Source organism: Zonotrichia leucophrys, chromosome 2 (genome assembly GCF_028769735.1).
Source record: "Zonotrichia leucophrys gambelii isolate GWCS_2022_RI chromosome 2, RI_Zleu_2.0, whole genome shotgun sequence".
In the NCBI taxonomy this organism is placed as follows: domain Eukaryota; kingdom Metazoa; phylum Chordata; class Aves; order Passeriformes; family Passerellidae; genus Zonotrichia; species Zonotrichia leucophrys.
Window position 1 is genome coordinate 129711709 of NC_088171.1, and position 13884 is coordinate 129725592.

At 44.4% G+C, this 13884-nt stretch overlaps 1 protein-coding gene across 3 annotated transcripts in view; it reads left to right on the forward strand.

Moving 5' to 3' along the window:
• Positions 1-8719: 8719 nt before the first annotated feature.
• The window catches only part of RNF19A (ring finger protein 19A, RBR E3 ubiquitin protein ligase), a 57288-nt gene continuing 52123 nt past the window's right edge, over positions 8720-13884 (forward strand). Inside the window, exons 1-2 of one of the 3 annotated variants that reach the window (XM_064706418.1) lie at positions 8720-8932; positions 11840-11994. The gene's annotated coding sequence lies outside the window, so the exon portion shown is untranslated. Of the gene's footprint in view, positions 8933-11222; positions 11243-11421; positions 11537-11839; positions 11995-13884 lie in introns of those variants that run through there. The other 2 variants (XM_064706420.1, XM_064706419.1) reach the window with 2 other exon arrangements.

A 13884-nucleotide genomic window follows, 5' to 3' on the forward strand; every position in this document is an offset into this window, starting at 1 on the left:
TGGATTTCTTATTGAGCATAAACGTATCCAACCTTTTGGATGTGTCAGCTAAGTACCTGGGTCTAATAATGAATTCCAGTTACCAATAACTTCAGCCTCTATATTTCATGGCCCTGACAGATAAGTAAGTGTTGGGGAAGATGAAACAGGAAAGCCTTATAAATATGATTTCCTGGCAAAAGATTTTGAGAATATAGAAAGTATAAGTGAGATTGAAATGAAAGCAAGCTTTGAGATACCTTAGTTACTGAATGACTGGAAAACAATGGTGTGGCTGGCTGAAGGTAATCTCCTTTTGATGAATCAAGACCCTCTGCTTGCAGACAGGCCCAAGGGTCAGAACAGACCCCACTAGCTTAGCAGAAGGGGTCCAAAGAGTAGTTTTTAGGGTTTAAAATGTAACACAGTATGGTAATGTAATAATGCTTATAGGCTGTATGTAAATGCTATAGGATTTGTATCTTGTACTAGATTGCTTAGTGAGAATTAGAATATTCAACACAGAAGAAAATTTATTGTATTGTAAGGGGAATCTCGCTCTCTTACGCTCTTATCCTCTCATCCTCTCTCTCCCTCATCCTCTTTACCACTGTCTTTACTTCTCTTGGGCCTGCTCCAAGCTGTGCCTGGCAGCTCCCAGCAGGCCCTGCCCCCAGGCCCTTTGCAATAAACCCCAAGTTCCACGACCTGGCTGCAGAGATCTCTCATCTCTGTCTGTCCCGACCATCCTACCCCCGATGCTCCTACAAGCAAGTGGTGAACTGGGATGACCTAAAGCCTAAAACACACAGCCTGGGCATTGCAGAGAGACTTCCACATAAGCAGAGATCTGCGTTGCCTGTTGTTGTTGCAAGGAATAATTTTGTAATTATTTTGTAAAAAATCTCATAACCTCAGTATTCCCTAGGGAAGTGAAGGGGAAAAAAAAATCAAGCAGCAGTGGAAAGACTAGGATCACAAGGTCTTGACCAGCTCTGTGTCATTACTAATGCTGCAACAACACAGAGCACTTCACAGCCTGGAAGGCTGGTGAGCTGTTGTTCTTCGCCAAGCTCCATGCTTGCACAGCCAGCTGAACCCAAGCAGAACTGGCTCAAATGCATTGACACCCCCTGCATTATAGATAAACCCCCCAGCAACATCAGAGAGACTGCCCACTGAGCATTATGGCTCCCCTTCTGTTGCTTCAAGCAGAAACCTGGACTGTCTCAGTGGTTAAACTTCATTAAAACTTTGAACAAAAAAAAAACCAAACAAACCCAAACCAACAAAAACAACAACAAAAAAAACAAACACAAAACCAAATAAACAAACAAAACCCCAACAACAAAAAAAACCAAACAAACCAACAAGTTTCCATGCCAAATGTAAATTCTAACCCTTTAGGATAAATGTGGGGCAGAAACACCTTCCATAAAGTCATGAATAGCGCTGCAGTCTACCAGGAGGACTCACTTCTGCAGGTTTTGTAGTAGAGTGCATCTGCAGTAAGTGTAGGATTAGGAATGGTATCTGAAGGAGAAAATGTTCTCCCAAAAGGCAGGTGAAACCCTAACCCTTCCTTCTAATCATCCAGACTTTGTGACTCATTACCCTTGGGTGAGAGGAAATCTCTGTCTGTATATCTTGGCCAGAATTGAGAGCAGGGGGCACAGAGAGTATAGTATAAGGTGTCATGTGTTTAGTTGATCTAATGCAAAAATAGAAAGGAATCAAGGGAAAAAACCCTGTGAAGACAAGCCAAGGGGAAAAAAAAGGGAAAAAAGGAAGCAACACCAACACACAAGCACCTTCTCTAGAACTTAAGGCAGACACAGTCCTCAGGGAAGCCAATTCCTCTGATTCCTGACTTGATTACTTTGGGACAGTAAGCTAATTCTAGAATGAAAATAAAAAGGCTAGTTCTGGTTCCAGAAATGAACAAGTATGGCCTCAAACATATGTTATATATATTTTAAATAAATTCTGTTTTCTTTTTGAGGAGAGGCACAGCTGGCACACCATCCAAAAGCTGTAGCACTCCACTTGCAGCATGGCAGACGTGAAGCCAGATGGAATACCAGCTCCTGGGGACCTTGTTGGACAGCAGGGAGAAGAAAACGCATCTCAGCATTTTCTTCACTTTGACACCAATGCAAATGCACATAAAGACCCCCATGTAAGACCTTGAAGGGAAACCATACAAGGAGCAGCTGAGGTCACTTGTTCTGTTCAGGCTGGAGAAGAGGACACTGAGGGGAGACCTCATTGCAGATTCAACTTGTGAGGGGAAGAGGAGGGGCAGACACTGATCTTTTCTCTGTTGTCCCAGTGACAAGACTCAAAGGAATGGCCTGAAGTTGTGTCAGGGGAGGTTTAGGTTGGATATTACAAAAAGGCTCTTCACTCAGAGGGTGGTTGGGCACTGGAACTGGCTCCCCAGGGAAGTGGTCACAGCATTAGCCTGACACATTCAAGAAGTGTTTGGACAACACTCTTGAGTGCATGGTGTGACCCTTCTTTGGATGCTTCAGGTACTTCTCTTGCATGAGGAAAGGACATTTGAGACCAGCAGTTCTCTCCTGGTCACACTGCATCATGGTCAATCAAGGCATGTCCTGGCATGCTGCCCTGTGAACCAAAACCAGTATTTAGATCTCTCTCTCAAAGATTTAATTATGTACCATTCCTGGGTAAACTCACAGCAGTGCAGTCACTGTCCTCTCTATGTGACGCAAAAGAGGCTTGAAGTCTTGGAAACTGTTAGAGCATTGGAATTGGGTGCTCCTGACCACAGGAAATTGCTGTTATTAACTTGTGTCTGGAGTCAGCTTCATGAAAAGAAGCAAGAGTTTCACACTTCTGGAAGGCCTGGTTCTGGCTAGCCCGAGGAAACAGAGACAACAGAGGAGACTTCTGGGCAAGAGGTAAAGGCCAGAATTGCTGCTTTATGAGGGTCATGCTGAGAGCAGTCATAGCAAACACCAAACTTGCCAGTGATGTTGGCAGGAAGGAAGGCACAGTGACGATGCTCATGGCAAAATGGCCATCCTGGTGCATAGAGGAGAGCAGTGTAGCTGCAGTTGTTGTACTTGCAGGATTCACCTGCCAATGCTGAGGAGAACCAGTCTGCATCAGGGTGCCCTGCTTGTGTCCTCTGCCCTTGGCAGTGGCTGGGGCTGCAGAATGTGTTACCATAAGTGGGAACTGCCAGACAATCTGGCAGAGCGGTTTGCAGCTCCCCACGTAGAACAAGCAACTCTCTCCTATGGCTCATCTGCCCTGATGAGGCCAGCAGGGATGACACACTTCTGAAAAGCTCTCTGCACAGAGGTCCTGTGGCCTACTGCTGCTCACTGTTGGCTCTCACAGCTATTGTATGACAAAATGTGTTCCCTAAGCAGGGGCTAAAGGCAACTGCTCTTCACCACCTCTGTCCTTTTCATCCACCAATCCAACTGCACATAGCAATGCTCCTGGACAGAGCTCTGCTTCTGTGAGCATTCCCTATCCAGCTGAGAAGGACACCTTGCTCACTGTCTTTGTCCAGTGTGTGCTCATGCTGGACATGTAACATCTGGCATGACCACATGTGACAGCATGTGACTATGGGTTGTGTCTTGTCATGCCTGCCCAGAATCCCTTCCTACTGCTGTCCAGGCTAGCAGCTGGTCCCCTGGCTGCAAACACATGCTGTCTTCAGGTCCACTGACCTCCTGGCCATGGACTTGAGGCAGGTCAGCAGACACTGAAGGTGCTCTTGAGGAGAAGCACTCTGCTTCTGCACATCACACAGGCAGTTGACTGAGGCCCCTCATTGTCATATAGATGGTTTATATTTTTAAATGCCTGTGGTACTTAACTGTGATATAGGGGCATGCAGAGAGAGAGAAGGCCACAAAAGCCTGCTATGACACATTTGGAGATCCTGTACCACCAAGAGCAGAGCGTGGCCACAGTGTGCACTGACATAGAGCCCCTGTGGGCATTGAGCCCCTCTCTCATCAGCCTCCCCAGTCCCAGTTTATTTGTGAGAGAACCTGTAGATACACTGCAGATGAGCCACCTCACAAACAACTAGGCAGTAAGGGGGCAGGACTTTGGGGTACGGTCAGTGTGCCACCATGAAAATATGGAGGAGCGGTTTGTGACCAAAGGACAGCTAAACCTGACCAGTACTTGCCCTTCCTCTCAGGGAAGGTCAAGTGTAAATGCTGCCTGGCTCTGACTAAGATGTATATGCTGCTTGAAGGACCCATTTGTGACCAATTTTAGAAAAAGTATAGGTCTTCCCTGAGCAGGGTTATTTCCACCACAACTTTCATCTCTTCATGTCTCTTCATCATGACGAAAAAGTTATTTAAAAAACCCTAAAGCACTTTTACCTCTATGCAACATTTTCCCCCCATCCCACTGTTCTCACACTTAAACCAGCAAAAACATTCTTGCTCAAGCTTTCCAGAAACAATTTCACCTTTGGGCAGAGAATGAGCACATAAATTCTGAACCCAGAAAAACAGAAATTTCAGGCTGTTCTGACTAAAAGAGGAGGAAAGCTCAGGAGACGAGAATGGAAACGGTGTTGTGCAACAGAAATTACAGTCTGCTGCTTCTTGCAGTATAACTCTTACTTGACTTTCATTTATTTTTCTAACAAATTGAAGTTCCTTAAAGATACTGATAGTAATAGACAACAGACGTCTAAAACTGGCTAACTCCAAGAAAATACACAGGTATCACTTTTGCATCCTGCAACTCCTTACCTCCAGAACTTAAATACTACATTTAGGAGTAGAGTTTTAGGCATTTGAGAAACTCTAAGCTCATATAGTAGTCTTTTGCAGACTTCCGGAGCCTTGTAAGCTGAGTGACATCTTATATGGGTTTAGGAACACTTTTTGGGTTCAGGCACTCAGATTTCTCAACCTATTTTTATTCACTGTCATTGTGGCTGGAAATAAACCTAAATAAATTTTATTTATTTAAACAGATTTTCTTTCTTGCAATAGGCATGTTCTAGCGACTGCAGCTCTATATATTACCCATCTTCTACTTTTACTTTTTCTTTATTGACTACCACAAAAACTGATTAGATCAGATGATGTAATTCTAAGATATCTGAGATGCTTGAAATAGCTATGGAAGCCTTTATCTTTAATGTTTTATGACATGCCAAAAATTTGGAAAGTTCTCAGCTTGCACATTATTTACTGGTATCTTGCCACTTTGTAACTTGGATCAGTGAGATTGCATCTATATTAGATAGCTCTATTTGTCACTAGTCCATTATCCTAGCCTTGCCATCATGGTACACAGGTATTAATTTTTATTTTTTTATCTACTGCACTCACTACAATTTATGACAATCAGTGCATGGCAAATAATCTTTCACAATGGGCAAACAGAAACCTGATGGTATTCAACACTTACTCCTGTTCTGTGCATTTTCTCTCTTAGCTGTATTTATATATAATATTTATCAATTATATAGTGGTATTTATAAATATTTTCTCTTTTCGCATGTCTGATTTCTGTTTTGCTATCCATGTGTATTGCAGATATTTTAATTCATCAAAGACTTTTATCCTCTCTTCTCTGGTTGCAAGTCAGAATGCATTTCCATACTACATTATTTCCAGAGGCAAAATTGATCTGGACAGTTCCCTTCCTTCCCTATGCCACTTGCTCCTGCTGCCACATCAATCTTCTGCAATGCTTTTTGTGCAAATGCAGCCATCTGTGGGGCAATACTGTAAGACAGACCAGTAAAATCAAGAATGCTAAAAATAAAGTCTCCAGGAAAAAAAATAAAATTGGCGAGACAGCTGAGCTGGAAAACATAGGAGAGTGGTGAATCTTCCAACAAACGGTGTCTTCAGAACAAGATGAAAGAAAGATCAAGGACACAAATATGCATGTCAAAAGGGGAAGGGTTGAGGACAGGTTTTTCCCCCTAAAAATGATGGGCTGGAGACCAGATGATGAATTCCAGAACCTGCCAGAAACATGAAATTATCTAATAAAAAAATAGAGTTTGATTTTGCCAATTTTATGTTGAAGACAATAGTTGAATATTCAGATAAAAAATTTCAAAGGGAGACTCAGTTGTGGGATCAGAGACATGAAAACATTTACCCATCATATTTGATACTGTTCCAATATGACTTTAAAGAAAAGACCACCAACACATGAAATTCTGGCCCAAGGTGCCGATTTTACACTACCAGATGAGACAACAGTGTTTCATACGTAAATATTGAAATTATACTGAGGCCAGCAGTCCACAAAGCACTTTCCTTCTTCAGCCCTCTCTGCTCACCTCTCTTCATGTTGATCTGATTTTTACCCTTCCATGTTTGACAGCATGTTGTGTGTGCTTATGCCTCCTCAGAACAACCAGATGCTTTGCTGGGAGGACAGTATTTTTGTATTGTGATATAATACTTTGTACTTTTCTGCCAGCAACTGAATTAAATACCCACAAAGGTTAAATCCTAGATGTTCTTCAGAAAGTGTTTTGGAAAGACAGGCTAGTTAGCATTCTTAAACCTTGTATGCCTCACCAAATGCAGTGTGCGTAAAGTATTTCCTCTCTGCTCAAGAATTTGAGCAGCCCCTACTTTTCCTTAATACTTCTTTGTCATCCTGTTCTATAATAATAAGCTAGCAAGCAAGCAAACAAACAAATGTATCTTCCTTACATATCAAAATAAACAACTGCCAGTTTTGGCGTATAGCTCGTGCAGAAAAGAGTTTCTTTCTTCCCTATGCTTAGTGTATTTCGTTAATTGACTATTTTGAATACTTCTGATGAAAAGCACCTACTTGGCTGCAGGCTCTCTACTGCCAAGTTCTCAGCAGGGTGGCTGGCTGAAGGTTTGCTTTGTCCCTCATCAGCTTCAAGGAGAAACCATCTCACCACCACAGTGACTGCTCAATGCCCCAGTGCAGAATTTTAAAACACCAGGGTTCTGTTCCCCTCCTAGTCTCCAGCATTAGCCAAGATATTTCAGAACATTTGTACTGATTTGCGGAATCCCTCTGGACATTTAGAAAGTAATATATTACTGAATTGCTTTGCTGGCTGGTTTTTGTTTTATTGGTAGCTGCACATTTGAGCTGGTAAAATGGTTTGCTGTTGCTATTCCAAAATTTGTTCACTAACCTACCATGCTATTCTATCTGCTAATCTTTTTGTTTCTCTCTTAATTTTCTTTCCCTCACACACCACCATTCTTGTCTTTTTCTCATTTTATGAGCTAATTCCCTTTTTCTGTATCAAATCCCATACATAACAAAGTGTCCAAGATTTTACTCTGCAAGTTGTTGTATGTAATAAACTTCTGTGTATCTTATCCAGGTGAACACAATGGCACCACTTACACACCCTAAGTGACATGTACATGTTTGCAGCACTGGAGCCTGAGCAACTCACCTAGCCACTGGCTTTTACAAGCCAAGAGGGAACTACCGTGGTTTGTACACAACACGCCAAAATTCCAGTATAATCTCATTGGTGTTACCCTTATTTTCCACTTCCCCTCCCTGTTTGTTCTAACTGCCTATTCTGTCATTTCAGATTAAGTATCTCACCATGGAATCACTTGTATTTACTTTTAATTTGATGTACTGGAAGTAGTCTTATTGACTTAAACGGAACTATGCACATAAATAAAGGTAAGTATACGTGCAAGCCTTTAACTGATGGTACATTGCAAATCCCAGAGGAAAAGCATGGTGCATTTTATTCATTTTACTATCTCTGCACATGTTAAATGCAGGCTGGGTGATTAATAACTTTTTCCAGAGTCAGTTTTCAGGTTTCATACCAGCTTAATGGAAGAACCACTAGTCATAAGCACAGGATCAGCTCCAGTTCCACAGAATTCTGAAACGGCAGCGTAAATTATTAACTAGGGGGGAAAAAACCACACGATTTAAATCCAATGTAAAAATAATGTACGCAGAGAATTCTGAAACATGAGATTCGGAATTGGGCCAGGAGTGGAGGTCAGGAGCAGCAAGCCGGCTGTGGGAGAGGGCGGCAGCTACGACGGGGTTGCAGAGGGAGGGAATCCCGTGGAAGACCGCACGGAGGTCGGTGGCCAAAGGAGAGCCCGACCTCAGGGACGGGCGGGCGACACAGGCCGGCCGGAGGCAGCCCAGGGCTGGGGCTGCGGGACGCCCGGGGCCGACTCTGCTCAATGCAGAACCAGGGCCATGCCTGAAGGAACAGATGGGGGCTCGTGGGCAAATTCTGAGGCGGCTTCTGTTTCAAATGGCGGGGGGGGAGGGGGGGGGAAAGAAGGTAAATCTGTATCTCGCAGCACGGAAACAAGGTTTTGTCATTTTGGCAAGTGAATCAGCGCTCAGCAGCACGACCTATTGAAACGCCCCGATAGTTCATTCTTCGCCTCGCACTTTTCCATTTCCATAGGTGTGAAGCCCACGGAACTGTACACGCATATAACGCTGTACCCTGTGCTGCTACTGCGGCTGGCAGCGCTGCGGCGTCCCCTGCCACGGGGGCAGAGACACCGCACCCACCCCGCCGGCTCCGAGCATCCCCCGCACGGCGCCGGGGCCGGCAGCGAGCGGGGACCGCGCGAGGCGCCCCGGCCCCACCGTGGGGTCCGCAACGCTCCCGCCCGCCGGGGCCGCCCAGCCGGGGGCGGGCGAGGGGCGGCACCGCCGTGCGCGTTGAGCTCAGCGCGTCGCGGAAACCGACGGTCCGGGCGCCGCCTCCCTGCCGGGCAGCCCCGGCCCCGGCCCCGGCCCCGCGTCGCCCCGCCCCGCCCCGGCCGGGCGGTGCCGCCCCCTCCGTTCCTCACTCGCACTCACACACACACGCATAGACACACACACACATAGACACATACACACGGAGGCGCTTCCTGCGCGGCGCCGGGCTCGGGCGGGCGGAGCAGCGCCGCTTCCTCCGGCCGACTCACAGGTACCGGGGGTGGGTCTGCGGCGGGGCGGGGGGCGCCGAGGGGCCCGGCGGTGGCGGCGTCCCCCGGCTCGGGCCTCCGCCGGCGGCCGCCGCCCTGAGCGTGGCGGCGGGTGAGGGGTGGAGCGGAACCTCCGAGCCGGAGCCGCCTCTGGGAGGGAGCCCGAGCGCGGGGGGGAGAGGGCCCGAGAGCGTCCTGGGGGCCGGGGGGAAGTCGGCGGCGTCCCCCGCTGCTGCTCACATTGCTGGAGAGTGAAGTCATCGTGCCCATTGTCTCCCCCCGGGCGGAGCGGCCCGTGGCGGAGGAGGGGGGCACGGCCGGCCCCAGGGCTCGGGGAGCCCCGGGTGGGTCCCGCTCGGCCCCGACGCCGTGTGCGGGGAGGAGCTGCCGCCCGCCGCCAGCCTGGGTGGGCCGCGGGGCCCCTCGGCCGCCGCCGCGCTCCCGCCGCCCGGCAGCGGCCCGGGGGCCTGGGAACTCCGGCACTGGAACTTGCGGGGCACCGGCAGACCTGGCACGGGGAGGGGAACGCGAGCAGCCCCCGGGCCTCCAGCACCCCGGGGGCAGCGTTCGCACCTCCCCCCGGAGAGCTTCTCGTTGACCTCTCCGTGTGCGTTGCCCAGCCCGGATCCGGTGGGTCGGAGGAGTTTGCAGGGGTAGTGCATCTCGGCTGTGAAGGCGGTGGGGGACAAGTGGTGGGAATAGCCCGCGTCCTGCCGGGTGTTTTCCTTGCATAGGTCCTTCTGCAGAGCTGGGAGTTTTCCACCTAGCAGTTTGCTAGACACACACAGCAGCAACTGCAGGCGCACCTTTGAAAGATAGGGAAGAATTGGTAACAAACTGTGTGAAAGCCAGCGTGCATGTAAGTGAGCTGAAGAGGTGATGGCTGGCAAAGGGAAGGCTCCTTCTGCCTTTCTCGTTCTGCTCCAGTACTGCCTCTTGACAGAAAGAAATGGGGCTTTGCCAGAGGGGTAGGAGTGAAATGGAGTTATGGGGATATACCAAAGGGACAGCAGTAGAATGCTGTTAGTGCTGAGCTGAGAAATCAAAATTTGAAGCCTTCGTGCCCTTGTGGTTGCTTATTGGATATATGTGTTTTTCCATGAGGAACACAACAAATCTTGTTTCTATTGAAATACTGTAGTTGGCACTGGTACTGATTAGAGCTCTATCTCAACTGTCATCAAGGATAGCATTATTTTATTAAGCACAGTTTGGGAAAACACATCTTGCAGGGCTTAATTCTGGAGACAAAACTAAACATAAATTAATTTTGAGAAATAATTTTTCCCCTCAGTGTTTTTTTGCTCACTAATCTTTTTGTTAGTCAGAGAACCATATTTCACTGTCTGATTAAATGTTTCTTTTTAAATTCGTTGGAAAAGAAAGTTTCTGGTTTAATATCTAGGTCAGACTGAAGTAAAATTCTGAATTGCCCACCTAACAGAATTCACTTGAATGCTTAGAAATGATGGCTGTGTAACATTACTTAACAGTTTACAAAATCTGGTACTTATTTAACTGTAAACATTTAAATGCTTGTACTTCAAGCTTTCAGAAAGCTGAGAAAGCACTTTTTTATTCTTAATTGCATGTGAACTCAGCCTGTTTGTCCAGAAAATGAAAGTTTTGCTTTTGCACAATGATAATAATGCTGATCTTAAAAACGAGTTCAGTAAAAGGCTTACATATGTATAACTCTTCTGTGTGCATATTTCTTGAAGTATGCCAGTTTCAACTGCATTTTATACAATTCAGCATTTATAAAATGCTGAATTCAAGCTGTTATGTTTATGTTGTCAGCTATTTTTGATTTTGTGGATATAAGATCATAATTTCTAAAAGAAGGAGTTGAAATGTTTAAGTGTGTTTTTCTTCTCTCCCCTTCAGCTTAAATCTGTCAGACAAATGACACATTCCTTATGCAGAGCAATCATCAGATTTTGATTAATTGTACTAGCTGAGGCTCAGGAGGAAAGAAGATGCTTGACAGATGTATTTGTTTACCTTTGTAGTGTGTACAAATTCTGGTCTCTCCATTAGTAAATGAATCATTAAAACTCCCTTAGCTATGAGATTCCCAGTTAACATTTAAAAAACGCATTAGGAAAACTTGGTTTATGTAAATATTATCAACCTGTGAAAGAACACAAGCCCTTGAATTCTTTTGGCAGTTAGGTAGAGGCTTTTGTGGTGGAAAATATATGTTATATGGTTTTCTTCTCCCATATTCTTAATTAACAGCATTTAGCTACTATTCCCTTATGAGAAACAGGGGAGCTACTATGAGAAAAACTGCAGACTGAATTTGTTTGGTGAGTAGGTGATTCTTCCTCACTAGTACAGTAGGTAGAGTCTTCTCCCCTGTTTACTGGGCCTGTTTGATCTGTGCTTAGTCTTATTAAACTATTCCTTTTAAAGATCCAAAACAAACACCACTCCCCTTCCTTCCAGGATGACAGTGTAGGATGCCTAAATCTGTTCACAGGACTTCTGAATCCTGGTTTGGAAGCACTAAGAAAGATGTTTGAGCTCTGAAGTACAGCTTTAGTACTCTGGACCACTGTCCTCTGATGGCCTTTAGCCGAGCTGGTGCTCTCCATTATGGGGTCAGTTTACTCTGGCCCATGGTCAGACATCCATATTAGCTTTGTGATTTGTTTTCTGAATTGTACCTAAACATCATGTACTGGCCTAGCAGAACAAATTCAAGTACCTGAATTAAATGAACTGATGGATACATGTTTTGGGTTCTACTCCTAGTGTGATTTTTGGTTAGTAGCTGAGATGTGAGTCAGTCCAGTTCTTTCTGAGGGTTGGTAATCTTTGAATGATTAGTAAAAGTATTAATTTTAACACTGGCTTATCTATATAGAAGTTGATTTTAGATTTTTGTCTTGTGTTTGTCTTAGCTGCGTTTCCATTGTGCCTTCTGTGTTAGCTGATGGAAGATGTGTAGCTGAATAAACTGGTGTACCTAATACAGCTTCAAGACCCTGGGACTGGTGTTGGATCTTACTGCTAAAAGCATGTGAATTGCACCTGGAGATAGACTTCTACCAAGAAGGTAAAAAGTTACATTCAATCTTAGAGAACTGATTGTTTTTATTAGTGTTGCAATTTACCATTTTTCCCCAAGTAGGAAGAATATGGAAGAGGCTGTATCAGTACCTCTTAAAACAGTTGTTTAGGGTTTTTTTTAATGTTCCTATTTTTTTGCAAGAGGAGACTTCCTTTTCTTCATGAGTCTCTGAAGTGGAAGTTTTATTCTTCTTTTATTTTAATTTTAGTTAATTTCAAGTAGTTTGTATTTTAAATCATCAATGAAATAATCTTTAAGGAAAACCATATACCTTTTTGTATTGTATATAGATTACACTTGAGATACTGTTGTGGTCTGTTTTAACCCAGGAAGAAACTTTCAAGTGAAATTACACTCTTCCCCCTTAAGTATTTACCTGAGGGATTACTTCAGCAGATTTCTTCAAGCACTTAAAAATTTATTTCTTGGTGCATTGTAATAATGAATAGGTGTTTAGTCTCTTGCTGATATTTATGTATTGACAGACTTCTTCCAAACTTGTGTAAACTAATGCTCACCTCATTATTGCAGATCTTTTTGTAAGTTTATTTTTTAGTTGATGGAAAGAGACTTTGTGGAAGAAATTTCATTCATCTGAGTCATAAGGTGCCTTAGTCTTTTCTTCAGTGATCTTGATTGTTCCACGTACATTTCTGGTGGTTCTCAAGCACTTCATAACTGTGTTTTACCTTGGTTTTGGTTGCTGGTCCTTCTCTGGCATGAGTTGCTTGTTTTTTCTGGTTTTTTTCCTCTTAATGCAAGTATTGATTCAAAGCAATGAGTATCTAGAAAGAGCTGTAAATGCTGTGTGGGACTAGAATATTACAGGGCTCTACACGAACTTTTCTTCCTGTTGTGAGCATGTCTTATGCCAGCTTTAGAATGGTTTTTGAGTTTTCAAAGTAGAATTTGTAGAAGGAAGAAAAGCCCCACAGCTGAGCTGTGAGATGTCATTTGTGATACAACCCTTAGGTCTTCTGCTATTATAGCAAGTGAGAAGGGGTTTGTGTGTCTGTTTTGCTTTACCTTCATTGATGTTGTAGCATACTTAGAAGAATTAACCATACCTTGGGGCTTATCCATGGAACAAGAAAAAGTAGGAGTACTTACATTTTAGGTTACTTTTTTTGTAATGGAAGGATTACTGTAGATTTTTCCACTTTTAAACTGTAGATTGAAGTCAATCACCTGCTGGGCAGCTGGTAGCCTCCTGTTGGACATGTAGCCAGACACAAAATGAGAACAGTTGTTGTGGGGTTTTGGGTTTTTTTGAAGGGCAAGTTTCCAGAGATTCACTTTGCATCTAGACATACTGCACCAGTCTGAAAAGCTGATATAAGAGTTATTTTAACATAAAGCAACTTAGCAAAATGACCTAGTGAAATGAGCTTAAAGTTTCATATATACAGGTGTTTCCTCAGACATTAAAACTTCCTCTCTTTAGAGGCCAGCATATCCCCATATGATGTCTTTAGCAAGACAATTAAAGGGCACCTTGCAGAAATAAATGTTTGTACCAATTGAGTTTGGTATAGTCACTTGTTTTTGCTTCCTAAATAGAGCACAACTCTGTTAATGCAAGTATCCTGTTATTGTTCAGCACAAACTGTCATTGTGGGACTATGTCAGTTCTGTTCTGCTTCCATTTATAGTTGAGACAAATTACTGTTAAACAAACATTTTTCCATAGGTCCTTTAGTTGCTCCCATAAGGCAGATTAGAGCTTTCTCTAAATTGGAGCGCCTAGCTGTCCCCTTCTGTTGTTCCATTTAGTGGATGAAGAACTGCTTCAGCAAAAGGACTAACTCTGGGGAAATTGTATGCAGTAAGAATCATGTTGTTTGTTCTCATTGTGTTTCACTGATGCTGCACATC